The sequence below is a fragment of the Macrobrachium nipponense genome, chromosome 11 (assembly GCF_015104395.2).
Source record: "Macrobrachium nipponense isolate FS-2020 chromosome 11, ASM1510439v2, whole genome shotgun sequence".
Taxonomy (NCBI): domain Eukaryota; kingdom Metazoa; phylum Arthropoda; class Malacostraca; order Decapoda; family Palaemonidae; genus Macrobrachium; species Macrobrachium nipponense.
Genome location: NC_061087.1, coordinates 77532467 through 77556895, shown reverse-complemented (window position 1 = coordinate 77556895; position 24429 = coordinate 77532467). Strand labels below are relative to the sequence as shown.

The following is a 24429-nucleotide window of genomic DNA, read 5'->3' as shown; positions in this document are numbered from 1 at the left end:
CGAGAGGGTGCCAGACATCCGAACAGAGGAACAGATGTTCTGGCACATTGTCTGAAAGAATTAGAAGCCAAATTGGTCGGCTCTCTCCAGTTCCTCGAAGGGTGAGTTTGGATCGAGTGGCCCAAATCATCTCGGATAATTTCTCAGCTCTTTCATAGCTCAAGAACAGAGAATTGGTTATGGGCTTAGGCACGGAACCGTAACGGTCCTCAAGAGGTTCGTTAAACTAGTACACGTCCGTGCCGGTCTTCTCGATCGAAGGCAACAACTACTGACGTCTGAGTAATCCTCACTTAGAAGTATTTCGAAAGTGAGGAGAGACTGAGGGCGTCCTTTCGTTAAGTTTTTTCGTAATTTTTTTTGAAGACGAAGGAGCTTCCTCTTAAGTTGTTCCCTTATTCATGATCCTAGAGGATAAGCTTTAGTCGCCACATGTTTGGCCTCTAAGAGGTTGGATTCACAGAGGTCAGGTAATTCAGAGAATTGTCCAAAGACCCTTCCCGAGAGAATCGTGTAATCTAACTTCGTCACTTAGTGAAGTATCTAATATCTCTCTCTCTGAGTCTGAAGGCGTTCAGACTATCGAGAAGCGATAAGATCTTCAAGATTAATGGCAGTCTCTTGGCCAAAGGCAAGCAGTGCTGCCTATTTTCAGTGTTCAATCGGAGCGGGCCGTTTCTGGATAGTGAAGGGAAAATGACTGTTCCTCAACTCGACCCTCTGTGAATTTCTTTATGGTTCTATCTTTCCGTATGAAGTACGAGATAAGATAGAAGTCCTAACTATTGTAGAATATGCAAATAGGTTGTTGACGGCCTCTAGGCTCAGAGATTCGGTTCTGTCAAACAACAAAGCTTCACGATCTTTGAGGTCTGGGGAGATCTTGAAATTCTCTGGATCGCAGGTTTCCGGCATGGAACTTAGACGTAGTCTGAGTTTCTGATGCCAAAAGCATTTCGAACCTATCCTTTCTGCGAACTTAATACACGTGACCAGAAAGGCTAACATTCTAAGCTCTAGCCACGGCAAAGAGGGTTAGTGAGCTTTTAGCTATCATCAGAGGTTTTAGCTTTAAAGGACATAATGCGGTCTGTCCTCTAAGCCTTCCGTTCTTGATAAGAACGAAAACCTGTCTAACCCTTGACCCGAAGGTTTGGAGACCAAGGGTATGGCACAAATTATTGGGCGAAGGCATTAGAGAGTCCTGTGCCCTGTCGGGTCTCTCAAGTTTTATCTTAATAAAACATAGTAAGTCGAGGTCAACAGACAATCTGCGGTGTTCCGTAAAAGACCAGACTGGTTCATGTCCAAGAACACCCTTGGCATTATAGTCAAGGAGTTCTTTTAAGAAGTCTCATTCATTATGTTTGCATAAAGATTTGAGATTTTTTCTTAATATGAATGCTCAAGAGGGTGAGGGCGCGGCCTCGGAAGCATTTCAACAGAGCATGACACTCAGTAACATCCTGAGTGCCACGCTTTAGCGAAGCAAACTCTGTGTTCGCTTCACACTCCGACGGGATGTGAAGACGACATTTGAGATCTGTAAGTCGCTAGGACCATACATAGTAGATATATTATTGGGGGCAGCAAGCAACACGAATCCTATCCTATAGAAAAGGGATAGGTGTGCTTTTTAACTTTGAAGGGTTGGTCGCTTGAGGCGCGTTCCTTTTCTTTAGCCTAGAAGTTATGGAACTAACTTTAATAGGTTAGGTCAGGTGGTGGTTTTTAGCTTCGTTGCCCTCAGAATTTTTAGTATGGTCATATGGTCTAGTCACATTGTGGTCACGCCCCCGTTGACAGATCATCTAGAGCGCACCAGCATTACAGGTCTCTACCTCGCTGGCAACTCTAGTAACGCAGAAGCAGACTTAGTGACAGTAATCACGAAGTCGGCTATGCTAACAGGTCAGGAACCAAGATGTATATCATCAACTTAATTTAGTTTCCCAAAAATCCTATTCTGTCTCCCTTCCACCTCCGAAGGTGGGATTCAGCTATATATATATCTGTCAGGTAAGTTTCATGAACAAAATGTTATTGTTATAATACAATTAAGTTTGTTCATACTTACCTGGCAGTATATATAATTAAAGTGCCCACCACCTCCCCTCAGGAGACAGTGGCACTGATAAAATATGAATAGAAAATGGGAATAGTTCCTGATATCCGCCTCCCAGCGGCGGAATGGGTACCACCACCTGGCCGCCCACTGCGTGTGCCGCGAATTTTGAAATTCTGTCGGACTTCGGAGAATACAGCTATATATATATCTGCCAGGTAAGTATGAACAAACTTAATTGTATTATAACAATAACATATTTATTTCTGGCATACGGTTATTAAAGAAATTCAAAATACTAATATAGACTGAAATCAATGAAAAGTGCTAGCAAAAACTAAAAAGCCAAAAAAAAATTATGCATATAATTCACTTATCCGTAGTCGTTCCTCATGCACTGTTAGCCGTTTCCTCTGGTTTTCGGCAGCCAGATGTACAAAAACGTTAGAAACATTTGATTGTATCTACTCTAGAAATATCTGTAATTTTTTCGGGTATGTGGTTGCAAAAAAGGGACAATAATACATGTATTAAATTAAAATTTTTAAATAACAAAGTAAATTTGCACTAAATAACGAGTAAAGTAAACAATTTAGGGAATAAAACTTTGCAGTTTTGTCGTCTGCTGTTCGTAACTGTGTTTGTGGCGCGCGCGCTTAGGAACCAGGAAGAGCAACGGGTTGAAAGTGCAATGTGGAGTAAACTGAGACCAAAATGTGTATAATAACAATCAAATAAGCACTGTGGAGTTTCAGTTGTGATGGCAGTAAGGATAAAAACCACCGATTACAAGGTAAGAATGAATTCAGTTCAAACCATGACCCCGGGAATAAAAAGTTTCATACTTTCCGTAATATAGGCAACAAAATGTTGTTTTATTGTGCTGATTACAACTGCAATCTTGAGTAAGATCAATAAACGTTACATACATACGCTAACATTGTTCAACTAATTGCTGGGAAGGCTGGGAAAGATGATTTTCGTCGCTGTTCAAAACCGGTACATCCCACGGTAGCCGCCATATTGGATTTCAAAACTGCCTTGAAAAAATATTTTGTTCATGAAACTTACCTGACAGATATATATATAGCTGTATTCTCCGAAGTCCGACAGAATTTCAAAATTCGCGGCACACGCAGTGGGCGGCCAGGTGGTGGTACCCATTCCCGCCGCTGGGAGGCGGATATCAGGAACTATTCCCATTTTCTATTCATATTTTTTCTGTCGCCGGTCGGTAAACAACTGTTTACAGACCTCCGCCTAGGATTTTGAAACTTCATTAGCCGCTTAAGTATCCTAATTATTCTTACGATTATTGACTTGGATTTGTGGCTAGGCATACGCTATCGTAAATTTTTCATTGCATTTGATGTCTGAGGCTAGTTAGCCTAGTTTCAGACTTTGTTGTCTGCATGGGGATGGTGAAGCTAGCCGAACTTTCGGTAGACACTCGCTTAGTGTATATGGCGTTTACATGTTTTTCTTTGCATAAGTTCAATGTATTAGTGTAATGTGTGACTGATTACGGAAGAAGTAGGATTCATGTACGCATTTTAGAGCGTGTTAGAATCAGGAGTTTTCCTCCACAGTAAACAGAAGCTAGAAATAATGAACCTTCTAACCTCCTGTAGATTTTATTTTGCCTAACCCTGTGGTATGGCTTACGGGCCTAGAGGAAGTGTCTGCTAGAGGATTACATCAGTAATCTTAGACTAAAGTGCTCGCTCTCCAATCATGTTGTGAAGTGTAGTGCCTTGTGTTGTGGAGGGGCGTCAGATCGGCCCCATAATGCCCTAGCCCTCTAGGCCTGGACCTCTGTCGGACTCCCAGGACTCAGGGAGAGGGCATGTCGAAAGCCGCAAGAGGGTTTACGGGGAGCTCCCCACCGATCTGGCGTCCTTCGGCAGAACCTGTTGACGCTTCCCAGGCTGCTAAAGATCGTGCACGCGCACGAATCTTGAAGGATTGCTTCTTGTCCTCCGAGGCGTCCTCCCCGCGCAAGCCAAGGGTTGGGAGCTCTCGGAAGGACTCGCGCCCTCTAAGAAGCTTTAGAGAAGAGGACGCTTCACGTCCTCTCTCTCGTTAGGAGGGAACGTCAGAGTCGCCCCATAACGCCTCTAGGCCTAGACCTCTGTCGGACTCCCAGAAACCAGGAGAGGGCATGTCAAAAAGCCGAAGGAGGGTTACGGGCTTTTCATGCTGATCTGGCTTCCTTTCGGCAGGTCATGTTGTAGCTTCCCAGGCTGCCGAAGATCGAGCACGTGCACGAAGCTTCAAGGGTTGTTTCTCGGCCTCCGAGGTATCCTCCCCACACAGGGGTTGGGGCTCTCGGAAGGACTCGCGCCCCCTAAAGAAGCTTTAGAGAAGAGGACGCTTCACGTCCTCTCTCTCGTCACGAGAGGATGAGGAGGAAAGAGACCACATTTACCCTTTTAGAAGAATGCACTGGCTCTTTTTCTAAGGGACATTTAAGGAGGCTCATTCATCTTGCCAGAAGAGTGATTTGCGCCTCCTGCGAGTTAACGTCAGTATATATCATTTATACATATTAAGGAGGGCTATTCATGTTTACATTAGTAAGGAGCTGATTGGATACGAGGCTCCAGAAGAAGGATGAGCTGGAGTGAACGCTCATGTATACTTCATTTATACATTATATTTGGAGCTCATCATCTTGCCAGAAGAGTGATTTGAGCCCTGAGAGTGAACGCTCATGTATACATCATTTATACATTATTAAAGAGGCTCATTCATCTTGCCAGAAGAGTGATTTGAGCCTCCTGCGAGTGAACGCTCATGTATAGAACGCTCATGTATATATCACTTGTACATTATTAAGGAGGTCATTCATCTTGCCAGAAGAGTGATTTGAGCTCCTGCGAGTAAACGCTCATGAAGTTAGAGCTGTTTCAACCTCGCTAGCATTCCAAAAAGAATTTGGTAATCAAGGACATTCTTGATTCCACCTTTGGAGGAGCAACTCAGTATTCGTCTTCTCTCCTCATGGCGCTCCGTATATGTTATGTAACGTTCGCTTTACTTCGAAAAGCAAGCTGATAAGTTTGACGGCCGGCAAGCTGCTTTGCACAGTCAAACAACTTATGTCTCTGGTCGGCATAAGAAGGGCAATTTAGAAGTAGGAAGCTTTTGGAGGTGCTCGACGTCCTATAAGTAGAGACATTCTCCAGGATGCTTCGGCAAGCACCTTGCGGAAGACGAAAGCCATACGTCTTCCTTTAGTGTTCACTCTTCAGGAGCAGCGTGCGGCTCTCCATGGAGACTCGCATGAGGACGTCCCTTAAAAATATTCAACGTCATACGCAAAACGCGGTTCGTCATAACATCAAGGCGCTCAACGAGTTCCTCTCTGAAACGTTCGTTCAGAAGACTTATGGTGTTCTCTGCTCAGACAACCGCTCGTAGCTAAGCACGCTCAGCAGTTGAGGACGCTCAGCAGGACGCTTTCCAGGACGCTTTTGAGGACGCTTTTGTGCACATTCGCCAGGACGCTTCGGTGGAAGCTCGGCAGGACGCTTTGCGAGAGAAAAGACTTGTAGAAGGCGTTTTATTTGCTGTTCAGGACGTTCTTAGGACGCTTGACGCTTTATAAACGCTCGTCAAGAGGAGGTTTTTTCAGGACTCTCCACAGGACATTCCTTTACAGAAATTTTTAAAAATGGATCGGAGTTAGCGGAGAGACATACCCGAATTTTTCTCGATCCCCTCTTTGCCTCTTCGTCGATTTCTCTGAGAATCGGGAAGATTATATACTCGGATTCCTGGGTGACTTTCGGTCATGTTAAAAGGGGTTTTCCCCTATTAGCAAAGTGCTAATAGTTGTCTAGTAAGGACGTTTTTCCCCATTGTCAAGATACTAAACGTTTTGTCATTTAAGTGGGGGACCCCTCATAAATGGGGTAGTTCTCATTGACATAGATTTTAACGTTTTTAATCGTTTAAGCGGATAAACTCATTAACAAAATTTCGAAGAGCTCTCATTCATTTTCAGAGGCTCATCCGGGGAGTAAGAAAAAGACTTGTAGACTAGATCCAGGAAGTCTTATGTCCAATATCATAAGAACATTGAACGGTCCTTTTCGATCCTCGGTTCTCTCTTGATGATCTCTATTCGAATATTACTCCCTTTTCTTGGCAAAGAGTCAAGGAGTTCTTTTAAAAGTCTCATTCATTAGAACGTGGACAGTCGTTTTCCTTTCTTTCTCTCTTCCTCGTCGAGGAAAGATGTAGTAGAGAATTCGATGTTCAAATTACTACAATACTTACGTAGTTTATCTTTGCGTCATTTTGCTAACGATGGGTCAAGTTCATATACGCAGATAGTATTTACCTCTGCGGATGAGAAGCCGAAAGAGCTGTTGTCTAATGTATTTATTTGACACTCCCTTCAACCTTCCAAGAGTTTTCGGAGTAAGAATACTATTCAGGTATGTTACGACAACACCAACTCAGATTCTGTATTTAGCGAATTTTGTTTCGTTTAAATATGCCTGCTGGAGAGTTTCCTTTTGCTCGATAATTCATACCTATCCCTTCGTAAAAGGAGTAGCTGGCAACTCAGGCAGATAGTGCGAGACGATGAACAAGGCTGCTGTTACTGTGATGTGATCTACGCAGTACCGGCTAGCTCGGTGTCATGCGCGTTTGGTTGCGTCTCTCTGCCCTACAATCATGGATTTTAGCCTCGGGTTGAGGAAATTTTCTAGTAATCATTAAGAATGAACATGCCTTCCGTTTACTTAGCAAAATTTCAACAAGAGATCTCTTATACTTGTTCGGTGCGGTTTACCGCACGGTAACAGAACTCTGTACGAATCTACCGCGGCATAGCACTATAATAAATTTGCTCTCCTGCGTTATGCAAAGTGCAGCCTTATTTTAGGGAAGGAAGCAGGCTGAGTGAGGGGAATGGATGAGTTTGCTGGGGACCATTTCCTCGCTGGAGAAGCTTGTTTTTCCCTGAATAAACAGCAATTCAGACCTCTACAATTTTTCCTCACGAAGAAATTGGAATAACATCAAAGATCTTGTAATAATTCTAATTTTCTTCTCAACGGCTTGAGGATCACCTCGGGTGATAGCGAGAGGGTGCCAGACATCCGAACAGAGGAACAGATGTTCTGGCACATTGGTCTGAAAGAATTGGAAGCCAAATTGGTCGGCTCTCCAGTTCCTCGAAGGGTGAGTTTGGATCGAGTGGCCCAAATCATCTCGGATAATTTCTCAGCTCTTTCATAGCTCAAGAACAGAGAATTGGTTATGGGCTTAGGCACGGAACGTAACGGTCCTCAAGAGGTTCGTTAAACTAGTACACGTCCGTGCGTTCTTCTCGATCGAAGCAACAACTACTGACGTCTGAGTAATCCTCACTTAGAAGTATTTTTCGAAAGTGAGGAGAGACTGAGGGCGTCCTTTCGTTAAGTTTTTCGTAATTTTGAAGACGAAGGAGCTTCCTCTTAAGTTGTTCCCTTATCATGATCCTAGAGGATAAGCTTTAGTCGCCATGTTGGCCTCTAAGAGGTTGGATTCACAGAGGTCAGGTAATTTCAGAGAATTGTCCAAAGACCCTTCCCGAGAGAATCGGTGTAATCTAACTTCGTCACTTAGTGAAGTATCTAATATCTCTCCTCTCTGAGTCTGAAGGCGTTCAGACTATCGAGGAGCGATAAGATCTTCAAGATTAATGGCAGTCTCTTGGCCAAGGCAAAGCAGTGCTGCCTATTTTCAGTGTTCAATCGGAGCGGGGCCGTTTCTGGATAGTGAAGGGAATGACTGTTCCTCCAACTCGACCTCTGAATTTCTTTATGGTTCTATCTTTCCGTATGAAGTACGAGATAAGATAGAAGTCCTAACTATTGTAGAATATGCAAATAGGTTGTTGACGGCCTCTAGGCTCAGAGATTCGGTTCTGTCAACAACAAAGCTTCCACGATCTTTGAGGTCTGGGGAGATCTTGAAATTCTCTGGATCGCAGGTTCCGGCATGGAACTTAGACGTAGTCTGAGTTTCTGATGCCAAAAGCATTTCGAACCTATCCTTTCTGCGAACATTAATACACGTGACCAGAAAGGCTAACATTCTAACCGCTCTAGCCACGGCAAAGAGGGTTAGTGAGCTTTTAGCTATCATCAGAGGTTTTAGCTTTAAAGGACATAATGCGGTCGGTCCTCTAAGCCTTCCGTTCTTGATAAGAACGAAACCTGTCTAACCTTGACCCGAAGGTTTGGAGACCAAGGGTATGGCACAAATCCCTGGGCGAAGGCATTATAGAGAGTCCTGTGCCCTGTCGGGTCTCTCAAGTTTTATATCTTAATAAAACTATAGTAAGTCGAGGTCAACGGACAATCTGCGGTGTTCCGTAAAAGACCAGACTGGTTCATGTCCAAGAACACCCTGGCATTATAGTCAAGGAGTTCTTTTAAGAAGTCTCATTCATTATGTTTGCATAAAGATTTTGAGATTTTTCTTAATATGAATGCTCAAGAGGTGAGGGCGCGGCCTCGGAGCATTTCATTTAAACAGAGCATGACACTCAGTAACATCCTGAGTGCCACGCTTTAGCGAAGCAACTCTGTGTTCGCTTCACATCCCGACGGGATGTGAAGACGACATTTGAGATCTGTAAGTCGCTAGGACCATACATATCCGTAGATATATATTGGGGGCAGCAAAGCAACACGAATCCTATCCTATAGAAAAGCGGGATAGGTGTGCTTTTAACTTTGAAGGGTTGGTCGCTTGAGGCGCGTTCCTTTTCTTTAGCCTAAAGAAGTTATGGAACTAACTTTTAATAGGTTAGGTCAGGTGGTGGTTTTAGCTTCGTTGCCCTCAGAAGTATGGTCATATGGTCTAGTCACATTGTGGTCACGCCCCCGTTGACAGATCATCTAGAGCACCACCAGCATTACAGGTCCCTCTACCTCGCTGGCAACTCTAGTAACGCAGAAGCAGACTTTAGTGGACAGTAATCACGAAGTCGGCTATGCTAACAGGTGAGGAACCAAGATGTATATCATCAACTTAATTTAGTTTCCCAAAAAATCCTATTCGTCTCTTCCCACATCCGAAGGTGGGATTCAGCTATATTAGTCATATATCTGTCAGGTAAGTTTCATGAACAAAATGTTATTGTATAATACAATTAAGTTGTTCATACTTACCTGGCAGATATATATAATTAAAGTGCCCACCCACCTCCCCTCAGGAGACAGTGGCATTCTGAATAAAATATGAATAGAAAATGGGAATAGTTCCTGATATCCGCTCCCTCAGGCGGGAATGGGTACCACCACCTTGCCGCCCACTGCGTGTGCCGCGAATTTGAAATTCTGTCGGACTTCGGAGAATACAGCTATATATATATCTGCCAGGTAAGTATGAACAAACTTAATTGTATTATAACAATAACATTTTACGAAGAGCGTCACATGCTTATTTTTGTTCGTATGGGGCTTTCATATATCACATTATGTTGACAAAACTTCAATCTTTTGAATGGTATGCTTGGAGTTGTAATTGTATTCTTGTTTCACCATTTAAATATTGAGTGAATAAGACCTGAAAACCGTGATAAGGGTTGGTAGTCGCTGGTTTTTTCCCCTACTACCTAGTGGTAGTTATACTGGTCTCTGGTTCAGTGGCTAGGTAGTAGCCTAAATACTAGTAGGCCAATTAGGTAGTTTACGTGCAACTGGACGGCAAGTTTAGTATCAGGACCCGGAGAATGAAATTAAGAACGTAGGGTAAACAACACCGCATGGACCGGCTCAACTCACCGACGGTCACGGCTGCACACCCTCCGGAAAAGTACTTATAACGCGTCCTGACACCAGAGATGGGTATCAGTCGCGACTTGTTGGTGGTGAGAGACGGAGCTAAAGACCTCTACTCTCCTTTCGAAGTAAGTATTTTCTCCAAAGTTAGAAATTAAGGCAAAATTTAAAGCATTAAACAGAGGGTAGTGAAAAGGGTGGCCAACGCAGTGCAAATCTCACCAAAACGATCAAAATTTTTACTTACTCTTAAATATCTTAGAAGATTAACGCCATCTTGATGTTTGTGGAGTTGCTTGTGTCAACAAACTTCCCGTTTCCTGTGATAGATCTGCACACCACTTGTACCCATAGATGCTGGGGCACTTTCATCACAACAATTGGAACACGGTCACTGGCCACGACGTTTTTAAGGAAACAACTGTTTTGGTAGAAGAAGACAATCAAGCGTGCACTAGATAATTATTTAAATAAATAGTAAAACATCAATATTTTACATATTTATGATGATTAATTTGAAAATATTTGTTATTGAAAAAGTAACTCGATTCTAACTCAAATTTAAGTAATTATTTTTCTGAATTAGAACATTCTTTTAAGTCCTGTATTATGACGTCACGGCATCGTGAATTTCGTACCTATTGTAGATGAATTGCTATACTTAACTTTCTTGTAAAACAGTTTACCAGATATTCATGCAGATTGTTATCAGCTATTCAGTAATTGTTATAATCGTAATGCGCACATATATCTTTATTATTTACTTTTTGGATATATGAAGATGTTTTACTGCCGGATTACCGCCGTAGTGTGACGCAATCGCTTTCGGTCCCTGGGCCTCTTGTCTGTTTTCACACCATAAGAAATTAAAGGGGCCGAAATTGCCATGACCAGAAAGTCGTTAAAAGAGGAAAGTTAACATTGAGGGGCATATGTTTTGATAGAGAAAAATACAAATTTATACAATAGCTAGCTTGTAAAAAATACTTGATCGCAAAAAACTTGATTGACAACTATGCAGCATACCTACTATGGGTTTCAGAGACAGTGCAAGCACGTTTTTTGGCAATATTTCTGTAACGAACACTTGTATCAGAACGAGATTTTGCTATAGTGCATTACACCCAGTGCCGTAATTTATAAGGGTATCGAGAATCACTAATCGTAAAGAATAACGACACTTGTCCTTGTACCAAGAGACAAAAACTCCATTATCTAGAAATGGATACGAACACGCGTAAAAAGCTCCACCTACCTCCCCCCCCCACCCCCTCCCCCCTCCCACCGCCACCCCTGTCCTTCTTCCTTCCTTCCCCTTCCCCTTCCTTTCTCTCTCTCTCTCTCTCTCTCTCTCTCTCTCTCTCTCTCTCTCTCTCTCTCTCTCTCTCTGTTGCCATTGGTATGTGTTCACCCTCCAAACTGGGTATAAGACTTACACAAAACGTGGAAATTGGTGAAATTAGCCTATGTATTGAAAGTATATATACATAAATATTAAAAAGCAATTTTATCATTATTGCATTACTATGACAACTAGAATTCATGGAAACAGTTTATAATAATGCATCGACGTATGTGTGAAGCTCCACTAATGTGGTAACGATGATTTTGCCGTTCTTAGCATGCAAACATTAAAGGTTACATTCATTTCTGGCATACAGTTATTAAAAAAATAAAAATACTAATATAGACTTAAATCAATGAAAAGTGTTAGCAAAAAACAAACAAACAAACATTATAATCCACTTATCCGTCGTCTGTTCCGCTATGGTTTTCGGCAGCCAAATGTACGACAAGGTCAGAAACATTGGATTGTATCTACTTTAGAAATATCTGTAATTTTGGGGGGTAATTTGGTTGCAAAAAAGGGGTAATAGACATGAATTAAATAAACATTTTGAAATAACAAAGTAAAGTTGAACTAAATAATGAGTAAAGTAAACAATTAAGGGAATAAAACTTTGCAGCGTCGTCGTCTGCTGCTCGTAACTGTGTTTTTGGAGTGAGCGCTTAGGAACCAGGAACAGCGACGTGGTTCAAGTGCAATGTGGAGTGAATTAAGACCAAAATGTGTATAATAACAATCAAATAAGCACTGTGGAGTTTCAGTTGTGATGGCAGTAAGGATAAAACCACCGATTACAAGGTAAAAATGAATTCAGTTCAAACCATGACCCCGGGAATAACAAGTTTCATACTTTCACTAATATAGGCAACAAAATGTTGTTTTATTGTGCTGATTACAACTGCAATCTTGAGTAAGATCAATAAACGTTACATATATACGCTAACATTGTTCAAATGAGTGCTGGGAAAGATGATGTCCATCCGTGACTAGACCCGTCCAGCCACACGATCGCCGCCATATTGGATTTCAAAACTGCCTTGAAAACATATTTTACGAAGAGCGTCACATGCTTATTTTAGTTCGTATGGGGCTTTCATATACAGTGGTCCCCCCGTATTCGCGGGGGATGCGTACCAGACCCCCCGCGAATAGTTAGAATCCGCGAATGTTTGGAACCCCTATAAAAACGCTAAAAACAGCCTATTTTGTTAGTTAAAACTTAAGAAAAACCACTAAAAATTTTCATACTTGGTTTTTTAATGGTTTTATCACAAAAAGTGTATTTTATGATGAAATTGATAAAAAAAAAGCAGGAATTTGTGGATATTTCCCATAGAAAAATACAGCGAATGCGTGAATTTTCCGCGAATAATGCAGGGAAACGTTCCCTAGAGAAATCCGCGAATGTGTGAGTCCGCGAATCCGGAGAATACGAATACGGGGGGTCCACTGTATCACATTATGTTGACAAAACTTCAATCTTTTGAATGGTATGCTTAAAGTTGTAATTGTATTCTTGTTTCACCAATTAAATATCGAGTGAATAAGACCCGGCCAGCGTGATGATGGTGGATTGTTTACCCTAAATAAGAGACGGTATCATAAATATAAACATACCCAAAATCATAAGCAACAGGCAGTATAAATAGGCTAGGCTATTCTGGTTGGCAACTGTCCAGAACCAGACCGCGGCATGGTCGTATAGTCTGGAGTTACTTTGAGTTTTAATAGGGTAAACAACCGCCGTCGATCCATCGTCATCGCGTGGCTCGGCCTTATTCACTCGTTATTTAATTAGTGAAACAAGAATACAATTATATCTTTAAGCATACCATTCAAAAGATTGAAGTTTCGTCAGCATAATGTGATACGTATATGAAAGCGCCATACGAACTAAAATAAGCATGTGAGCTCTTCGTAAAATATGTTTTCAAGGCAGTTTTGAAACCCAATATGGCGGCAGTTGTGTGACTTGCCGTTCGTAACCACAGACAATCCACCATCTTTCCCAGCCTTCTCAGCACTCATTTAAACAATGTTAGCTTATATATATAACGTTTATTGATATTATTCAAGATTGCAGTTGTAATCAGCACAATAAAACAACATTTTGTTGCCTACATTAGTGAAAGTATGAAACTTTTTATTCCCGGGGTCATGGTTTGAACTGAAATTAATTTTTACCTTGTAATCGGTGGTTTTATCCTTACTGCCATCACTACTGAAACTCCACAGTGCTTATTTGATTATTACAGTGGTACCTCGACATACGAAAGGCTCAACTTACGAAAAACTCGAGATACGAAAGCAAATACGAAAAATTTTACAGCTCTACATACAAAAAGTTTTCAAGATACGATAGGTTGTTGCAGTAAAATCCGAGATTCGCCCGGACCACCGAGAACAATTTTAAAACTCCCGTGCCGCCAACTGAGTAAACTCGCCACCATCCTCCCGCTCTCCCATTGGTTCCTGATGCTAGTCACCCCATAAGGTCCTGCTCTCCTATTGGTCAGCATCTACCCCTTGTGCTTTAAGTATTCTATTGGTAAAAGGATGCTGTAAATTGAAAAACTTATTCATGCAATACATTTAATAAAAAAAAAAAAATAGGTAAAGATAGAATAAAGAATAGAAATGAATGGTTATTATACTGTTTGGTAGTTCAGTAGTTGAAGAGAGATAATGAAAATTTATGGCTTACTGTGTAAAGTGAGGTTACATTGTTTTTCTTGAACACCCGGGGAGTTTCAGAGTGATACACAAGTAGGGGCATCACTTTGAAATCCCCACTGGCATTCCCACACACCAAGAGTGTTTACCTATCCTTCATAGGCTTGTGTCCTGGCAATGAACTTTCCTCCTGCGTGATGCAGGTCCATTTTGGCTTTTTTTCCAAAATAGGCCCTTCTCATCACAATTGAAGACCTGTTGAGGGAGGAATCCTTCAGCCTCAAGGTACTCTCTGAATTCACCAAAGAATTCTTCGGCGGCATGTTTATTAGAACTCGCAGCCTCCCCATGCCGCACGACACTATGTATGCCAGTACGCTTTCTGAATTTTTCAAAGCAGCCTCTGCTGGCCTTGAAATCATGAGAGTAGTACTAGTTGTTGGCATTTTCTTAATTGAATCAGCATGCAACATCCTAGCTTTCTCACAAGTGATCGTTTCAGGCTCACTATCCCCCACTAACTGTTTTTTATTGATCCACACCTTGATTTCATGTTTCTTTGCTTAGGTAGAGCTGATTGTCGACACTAACTTGCCGTACATCCTAGCAAGATCAGCTACATGCACCACTTTCATACTTCACCACAAGTTCTTTCTTGAATTCAATCATATTCCTGGTTTTCTTCACCAAAAGGCTGGCACTCGCAGCTTTCTTTGGCCCAAGGATGGCTTCTTTGCAATGAGTTTTAACGGCAAAATTAGCACAAAACACAACAAACGTGTGGTGATGTAGACTATGAGAACGGTGAAGCCTTTTCCGTGAGAAACAAAGCTGGATTGTTTGTTTGGGTGCTTGATATTGGGTCCAGTCACACACTGGGCCCCGGATGGAGTGTTTCTGAGTGTACGAAAACCAAGGAAATGTACGATAACCGAGATAAAATTTCATAGAAAAGTCTATGAAAACCGAAATGTACAAAAAGAGAGGTGTACAAAAATTGAGGTTTGGCTGTATAGAGTAGGTTAAAGTATTATTTTCAACAGCTCTTTGATAAGGTCCATCTCAATTTTGCTCTAGTTAGCTTTGTAAGTTTGATCTGAAATACTAGTCGCTTCATATTTCACAAACTGCTGAATTTCAGATGCCAAATCCTTTTTTAAGTTAGTTGTAATAAATACTGAACTGTTATGCACTGAGGTTGATTAAAAATTAATTATCAGATTACTATAGTAGATTCAAATCAACTGTGCATCCAATGTCAAGGCCAGTCCCTTACGATGCTCCTGATTGGCTGTTGATAAGCCAGTCACAGGGCTGGAAACTCAGTCTCTCTTGAGAGTTCACATAGGCTGGATGTATGTTCCAAGTCTCCTGAGGGATACTTTTGAAAGACGTATCCCCAGGAGACTTGGAACATACATCCTGCCTATGTGAACTCTCTCGAGAGACAGTTTCCAGCCCTGTGATTGGCTTATCAACAGCCAGTCAGGAGCGTCGTAAGGGACTGGCCTCGACATCGGATGCATAGGTGATGTGAATCTACTAAAGTAACTAATTTGCATGCGGTCTGTAACAAACCATATTTCAACCAGAACTTATCCTAAATAAGTTGTACTTATTTAAGACATTTTTGATGCAAAGATTAAAGATATAATTTTCTTTGTCAGGTTGGCAGTATCCTGTAGGATTCAGCTGAAAATCACGCCAGATTTAAGAAGTATCTTCGACATCTTCAGTCTTTACTTCAAGTAAATGACTGGTTGGATTCCCAAGTACTATAAAACATCTTCTGAACCTTCACCCTCTACTTGGAAAATATAGTCATTTGAATTCTCATGTAACATATCCATACAAACTACAAGCCATTTTACTTATAGTATATTTATGTCTGAAAGACGTACAATGGAACACTGAGTATCTGCTGGAATTGAGAAAAGTCTTGACTAGATAACTGAACTTTTCCCTTGGCACTATCTCCTTTGCAATCTGTTAAAATCTTCCTCATTCTTGATTTGTCTAGGTATATAATAATACATTGTGTTTCACCAACTTAATTTTTTTTCATAATGATTAGGGATGTGCCCAAGTATTGGTATCGGTATCAGTAGTATCGGCTAGATTTTGTGGTATTGGTATCAGTGAATTTCTGGCCGATACCTGGCCAATACCAGCGGATACTTTTGTCATTAGTATAGGAACTTAGAATCTTTCTAGGCTTCCTAAAATCTATATATTAACAAAACCCAACAAACTAAACCTTTTATAATCTAAATAAATGAGTGCTAACTGTTTCTAGTCAATACATATATATAAATTAAAACTCAGAATAAGGGTATATACTATTGATTTCAGATTCCTCGTCACCCCATTAATTCGAGTAAGCACTACGTACCTAAATTGTTACTAGTCTTCTAATGGTAGCCATAATATAAGCCAAACTATATCCAGGTAATAAAGGGATTTAAGACTTAATAGTTATACTTGATGTTATTTTCAGGAAAATTTATAGGACCTTTTAACTTTTGAACCTTTAATATACAATAACCAGAAAACAAGAATGATTTTTAGTCATAATATATATATATATATTATATATATATATATATATATATATATATATATATATATATATATATATATACCCTTAAATAACAGTAATATGGAGGTAACAGGTATCGGTATCGGTATCGGCTTTAAAAGTTGGTATTGGTATCGGCCAAAAATTTGGTATCGGTGCATTCCTAATAATGATTCACTTTTTAAAAGTCAATATTTGTTTATTGTGCTACCTTTTTTGTGCTAGGACATAAACATTATAAAAAGGCATTATGCATAAATTCTTTGTGTTGGTAGTAGATTTGTTTGAGTGTCTGGTTTTGTTGGTGTAATCATTGTGGATGGAATTGAGATGTTTCTTAATCTTTTTTTCTATATGACTTTCCTCATATGTATATATTTATATGCTTGATTTTACTGTATTCTGCAGTTTCACATAAGTGACTTGCCAAACAATTACATAGTTGTAAGCGTTCTTACCTGGCGCTGTTATTGTTCATGCAAGTGATACAGGTCCTGCCCACTTTCAGGAATACCCGGTGCTGCTGAGCTAACTACCATCAATTTGTTTTCTGCCGCTCACGGGGTAACATCTGTGGGTTTTTTGTTTGCAGTCAACTATCGTCGCCATTTTGGATTTAGTTCATTTGGTGATTACAATTTCTTGGTTGTATTTTTGGCAATTAGCTGTTTTGTTAGGTTCCAGTCATCTAGGAATTAGCTAATTATGTCGGACTCTAGTTCGTCATGTTAGGTTTTGCAGCGATGGGTGCAAAACTAGATTGCCTAAGTTGTGTTACGATCAGCACACGAGGTGTGTTAAATGTAGGGGACAGCTTCGCAGTAGGGACTTAACATTTACTGAATGTCAAGGGTGGAAGATTTTTTCTGCTCATTTGATAAAATGGAGAAGGATAGAAAGAGGAAGGCAGCCATTAGAGCAGGTAATAAGCCTAGTATTGAATCAACTCCTTTGCCTTTAGAGACAAAGAAGTCTGTTTTTTCTTCGCCTCTTTTGTCAAATATCTCTCCGATTGATAGCCCTCCTACTTCTCTACCTAAGACTCCTGTCCAGGTAGCCTTAGCTTCCGATCCTAACACCATTGCTGAATTAGAGTCTAAAATGGACAAAAGGTTTGATATTTTAGCAAAATATCAAACTTTTTGTCAAAATATCAAAAGTGCGGAAGGACAAACCTCAATCCATGTTAGGATCGGAAGCCAGGGCTACCTGGACAGGAGTCTTAGGTAAAGAAGTAGGAGGGCTATCAATCGGAGAGATATTCGATAAAAGAGGCGAAGAAAAACCAGTCTTCTTTGTCTCTACAGGTATACAAACATATACATGTGATTCTTGCTTCTTAGCTAGATGACATTCAAGATCATAATTAGTGGGAAAAGGTCTTGACACAGGTCTTTACAATCTAGAAGAGATACAAGATTTTGGTTAGTGGTTAAAGAAGGTCTTTACAATCTCCTGTAAAGCTTAACTTTTTGGTATTCAAGTGGGTTGTGTCTTTTCATATTTTTTCACCTCTTAAAAGTTAAGAAAAAAAAAGTGTGATTTTAATTATGGGACTTCCCCAATAATTACTAGCTAAGAGTATCACTCGCCCCGCAGTTGAATTCCAAAATTTGGGAATCACACTAATTTTCTATTTTGTTTTGGCTAGGTAACAATGACCCCGCCCACTTTTGGGGAAAGAGGAACCATTTGACAAAGAGCTCAGCTTTTTTCTGCCAGCTGATGGCTAGAGCTTGGTTGTCAGCAACAGTTCATTCTTCAAAGTGTTTAAAGTCATGAACTTTCTTGGCTATGCAGTGGGTGCCTTGCTTGCAAACTTAGATCTTGCTTGGTCTTGCCAGAGAACTTTTCAATGGACTGGTTAGGAGTGTTGTCATGTATTGACGGGAATAACAGACGGCTCCTATGAGCTAGCTCCCCTTTATGCACTGAGCACTCTAAAGAAGAGGGAGTTCTGGTGCTCATACACCTTTAAGGGAGTTACAGGAGCTCAGCAATCGGTGTAGTTGTATTCATCATTAGATACAAACACTTGTTTCCCCAGTCGACAGTCCTCAACATAGTTTTTGAGTTGCAGGAGAAAAGCGCTCAGGATCTTCTTGCTCAGTCCTCTATGAGACCAAAGGAGACTCCTGCTGTAAGTACAAACCAGTCTCTTCTTTCGAGGGTGCAGCCCTTTCAGTTCAGACCGAGATCCTTCTCCCGTTTCAGAGGAAGTACTCATTTTGTATTGAAAGCAGTCAAGAAAACCTCTGCTAAAGGTCCCTCTCGTAAGTGGGGAGACCATTCTTCGTGCGCAGGTCGGAGCCAGACTTCTCTCGTTTTGGGAAGTTTGGCAGAAGAGAGGGGCAGAAGCCTGGGTAGTTAAAGTTCTGAAAGGAGGTTATATCATCCCCTTCGTGAAAATGCCTCCCTTAGCCAGTTGTCTTGACTGCTTATTCGCAAGGGTCAGAGAAGTTTTCAGTACTTGCAGAAGTTGTCTCTTTTAAAAAAGGGGTCAATAGAGCCAGTACAGAACCTTTATTCTCCATGTTTTTACAACCATCTGTTCATAGTCCCAAAGTCATCAGGGGCCTGGAGTCCCATCTTGGATGTCAGCTCTCTCAATGTCTGCGTCTTGAAGACAAAATTCAAGATGGAAACAAACCAGTCATTCCTGCCGTCCATTCACCCATGAGGTTGGATGACATCCTTAGACCAACAGGACACTTATTCCATGTACCTATTCATCCCAGTTCAAGGAAGTACCTCAGGTTTGTGTTCAAGGGGAAGACTTTTCAATTTCGGGCGCTTTGCCTTGGTGTTACGACAGCGCCTCAGGTTTTCACCAGTGATGGTTCCCATCGCAAAGTGGTTAGTACACCTACAGGGGATAAGAACCTCCCTGTATTTGGATGTTTGGCTTCTCAGAGCCTATTTGGAGATTCAATGTGCAGAGGACCTCGAGGAAGACTTATCTTGTTATTACAAGAGGGATTCTAGTGAACCACCAGAAGTCCCAATTGATCCCCTCTCAGAGGATTCAAGATTTGGTGATGGTAATAGTGTCTCAGTATTTTTGGGTCTTTCCAACACAGAAAATGGTAGAATTTTGTGTAAAGAAGGTACGTACAGGAAATCCTTTCTCTTGGATGAGCCTTCTCAGTTTTCTATCGTCAATGGAACAATTCATGCACCTGGGCAGACTACATCTCAGACCCATACAATTCTTTTTGAAAGTGAGCTGGAACAGGACGGTTCTTCCAGACTTGTATGTGTTTCCAATGAAGAGAGAAGTAAAGGAGGACCTTGTCTGATGGGACTCCAAGGAGAGATATTCGCAAGGAAAGTCTCTTTTTTCCATTGGGCCCGACCTGAACTAGTAGTACTTCTCAGATGTCAGACTTGGGATGGGATGCTTTTTCAGAGAAGAGCGAGGCATCAGGAAATGGTCCCCCAAACAAAAGTTATTGGACATAAATGTGAAAGAAATAAAGGCTGTGTACATTTAGACCTTCAGTTCTCTCAAGAAGTAAAGAACAAGATATTTGTAGTCCACTTGGGCAACACGACAGCACTCTCTTACATAGCAAAGCAAGGAGGGACTCGGTCTTTCTCTCTTTATGAGGCAGTGAGAGATCTTCTCTTCTGGGCAGACCAGAACGATACCAGAATAACTACCAGGTTTATCCAAGGAAGGATCAATGTATTAGCAGACGAGCTAAGCCGTTGGGGACAAGTCCTCTCGACAGAATGGATCTTGAATCCTCTGGTCTGCTTAGACCTGTGGAAGATTTGGGGAAAGCAAAGATGGAACTATTTGCCACATCCCAGGACCGTCATCTTCCTCTGTATTGTTCATCAGTACCAGATCCCCAGGCCTGGTCAGTAGACGCTTTCTCCTGGACTGCAAACATAGGTCTGTATGTCTTTCCCCAATTCAGTTTGATAAAAGGTGTTAAATTTCCCGATGTCATCTACCACCTAGTGGACTTCCTGAGGCTGCTTCCTCTAAAGGGTTAGCTGCTTAGGCAACCACACTTTCAGAGGTTCCACCAAATTGTCAAGAAACTCCTTAGAAAGTAAGGATTTTCTAAAGTAGCTGCAGAGGCATTTGCTCTAATGACATCTATCAGAATAAGTGGAGGAACTTCAGAGAGTGGTGCAAGAGCACCAATGTCTCTTCTTCTCAGACCTCGGACCTCTGTGACTCAAAGAGCTGACTTCTTATTGCATTTAAGATCAGCGTGGAACCTTTCAACATCCACCATTAAGGGCTATAGAACCATGTTGGGGTCAGTCTTTCGTCATAGAGGATTGATTGGACCTGTCCTCCAATCTGGACAATTCAGATCTTATTAAGTCTTTTTACACCTCCAAGGGTAAAGATTCACCTTCAGTACCTTTGATTCTCGACATAGTTTTGAAGTGGTTGTCAGGTCCTCACTTTGAGCGTATGCATTCTATCTCCCTAAGAGACAGTGAGTTGCATGCTTTGATAAACGGGTAGGCTCTTCGAAAGGGAATGCTATCTGCTCATATTCCTTGGTTTTTTGGCCAAGAATGAGACCCTCTCTAACCCTTGGCCTCATTCTTTCTCTGTTTAGAGCCTGACAGAAGTTCTAGGATCTGATTATGTGGAAAGATCCTTCTGTCTAGTGAGATCTTTAAAATATTATTTGCACAGAACTAAGGACATTCGTGGCAATTTTTGCAGTCTGTGGTACTCTGTCAAGAACCTGTGTAGACCTTTGTCTAAGAATGCTCTAACATTCTTTCTAAGAGACATGATCCACAAAGCGCACTTGTTAGTTCAAGAAGACGTGTTCCCTTTATTTAAAGTGAAAGCTCATGAGATTAGAGAGTTAGCCACCTCTCTGGCTTTTAAAAGAAACCTGTCCTTATCAGGAATTTTAAACTACAATTTGGGAATGAAAATCTGGATTTGCGTCTCATCTTCAAGATATTAAAACTGTATGATGATTGCAGTACCTAGGGTCCTTTTCTTGCTGCTGGTGTGGTGTTGGGAAAGGAAGTGTAGGAAGCAACCCTTCCTAAAACCTTTTTTCTCCTTGATGTAAAGAGTTTATGTTCTTTGGGAAGTCTGGAGGTAGTATGAAGTACCTGAGTACCCTCCAGTCCTTAGGTTGGGTGGTGGTGGTTTTTTCTTTAGAAATGTTTTGGATACTGTAGGTAACAAGTTTTTTCTCTGGTGAATTATTGGTTCTGAGCCCTGGGCAGGGGCAATTTACATATCCTTTTGTTGGCCATCGGAAGTACAGGCAGTCCCCGGGTTACGACGGTGTCGGCTTACAACGTTCCGAGGTTACGACGCTTGTCAATAGACGTTATTTCCAGGGTTACGACGCATGTTCCAGGGTTACGACGCCTACAACGCTCATCTGGGAGATGAAATATGACACCAAAAATTCAAAATAATCAATATTTGAAGGTTTTTTTGATGAAAAATGCCATAAGAATGCAGTTTACATAGTTTTCAATGCACCCAAAGCATTAAAAGTAAGGTTTTCTTAGGATTTTTTATGATGTTCCGGCTTACGATGATTTTCGGCTTACGATGCGTCTCAAGAACGGAACCCCCGTCGTAACCCAGGGACCACCTGTATCCTTCTTCACAAAGGTCTCACTAAAGTAGTAGCTGCTCACTGGCTACACTGCTATGCCTCTACATGATGAGTGACAACCAGAGGCAGTACTTCCCTGCATCAACTCTCTTATCAGGTAAGGAATCAACAAAAATATTTATACAATCCTGGCAAATTTTTTCTATCCTCTTCCTAGTTACAGTTAATATTTTTAGGTAGAAATATCCATGCATCTCACTATCCTGCAATGTGGAAGTCAGCTATATAATTACTGGGTAAGTCCCATAATTAGAAATGGCATTTTTATAATAAAATAATTTTAATTATACTTATCCAGTAATTATATAATCAGAGCCCACCCTCCGTCCCCTAGCATGTTTTTTCTTTTTAAGGGCATAAATCAAACAACTCTGCCAAGTGGTTCCTCTCTTTCCCTGAAAGTAGGTGGGGTCATTGTTACATAGCCAAAACAAAACAGAAAATTCGCACAATCTGCAAATTTTGGAATTTAACTGCCAGGCAGGTGAAACTCTTAGTTGTGTAATCACTGGGTAAGTATAATTTAAAAGTTTATTTTATTATGAACATGTTATTTTGAATTAATTATCATAATTATTTTGTGTGATTGCTGTTGGTTGATATTTAGAAGGAAAATTTACTGTGTATTTATGATATTGTTATGATCTTTATGATATTGTTATGATCTTCATTGTTACAAGACTTAGTTATTGCTGGGTTTATTTAGCATTCTTTAACTTCCCTACAGAAAACAGGAATTTTTAAAAATTGTTTACTGTGTAAAAATAGAAATATTTATTTGAAAATGTGGAAACCATGAAAGAAGAAGAGAAGTTTAAACATTGTCGTTTTACTAGTTTTTTCTTTTTGCTGAAAATTCAATCACATACAGGCAGTCCCTGGTTATCGGGGATTTATGGCGCCATACCAGGCCGAGCTCCGGTTGTCAGTGCCATAAGGTGCGGCACCTTATTGGGCCATAACATACTTAACAGAGGCACCATAATGGTGCTTATGGCACTGATAACTGGTTATCAGCGCCATAATCCCCATTATGGCACCATAAATCGCTGAGTTTTGGTTAATGGCCATTTTCGCTTATTGGCACCCCCTCGGGAACAGAACCCCTGCCAATAACCAGTGACTGCTTGTATTTTATTAAGGTAGTTTTTATGATCATGTCAAAGTTACATGGGAGATGTAAATATAATCTTTAGATTTAGTACAAATAGGATATGTGGGCTACATATTTACTTATAGGTCCTGTAGCATTGAAATGTTTGAGGTTTATTTTCTCTCACTTGAATATCATGATTTTTTATGATAATGTTAAGCATGTAGATTCCATGATCTTGATGTCAGTTGCAAGTTTTCTGTTCCGTATAATCGTTATATAGTAAAAATTTCATTCACAGACCATATACAGTATCATGGTTCTTAGAAATGTACATAATTGTTTTAAGATGGTTTAATATTTTAAAAAAGTCTTAGATTTACTGGGAACTAGGTATTGTTACTAAATTTGGCCCCTCCTGCAGTAGTGCTATGTTAGGTCCTAGACATAAAGTCCTAGTATCATTACAAGTATTTATTGATCATAAACCACATAACATAAAGTAATGCAGTTTTTTGTTTGTTTTTACATTTAGTTTTATTTACATTAATTTGTAATTAAGTTTTAATATTTACATTTCTTTGCAGGTTGAAAGTGGATTGATTTGAAAGACAATGATGACACCAAAGGAAAAGGCCCAATGTGTGTGGTGGTATGCTGAGAGTAAATCACCAATTACCGTTCAGCGACAATTCCGGCAGAAATATAAAAGAGGTCCTCCTTCCAAATCCTGCATAATGAGATGGGTTAAAAACTTTAAGGAGACTGGTAGTGTTAAAGACTTGCCTCGGAGTGGACGACCAGGTGTGAGTCAAGAAACTATCAACAATATCCAAGATGTATTTCAGTGTAGTCCTCAAAAGTCTATCCGTTGTGCATCACAAGAATTGCAGGTACCCAAATCAACCATTCAAAAGATCCTCGATAAACAGCTACGCTCTGAATGTAAACTTGAGGAAGTGTAGAACATTCTACAAAAAACTGCATTACTTTACGTACTCTTATGTTATATGGTTTGTGAGCAATAAATACTTCTAATGGTACTGGGACTTTTTGGACACCCTGTATTGTATGTATCAAAGATTATGTACTATGCTGAATGCAATTTGACTAATGTTAAAGAGGACTTTTTATATTTTAAGTTAATTATTTCTTTTGATATAAGTTTGGATATGTTGGTAGTCACAGTTTCTTGTCCTTTCTTTTTAAGCTAGCATGGAATTACTAGTAGTAATATAATCTACAGTATATGTTT

General features: G+C 40.6%; 1 long non-coding RNA gene across 1 annotated transcript in view; it reads left to right on the top strand.

The window, feature by feature from the left end:
• Positions 1–24217, top strand: part of LOC135206365 (uncharacterized) — a 30408-nt gene extending 6191 nt beyond the window's left edge. Inside the window, exons 2-3 of the long non-coding RNA XR_010312734.1 lie at positions 15544–15624; positions 23762–24217. This is a non-coding gene — a long non-coding RNA (uncharacterized LOC135206365). The remainder of the gene's footprint in view (positions 1–15543; positions 15625–23761) is intronic.
• Positions 24218–24429: the final 212 nt, after the last annotated feature.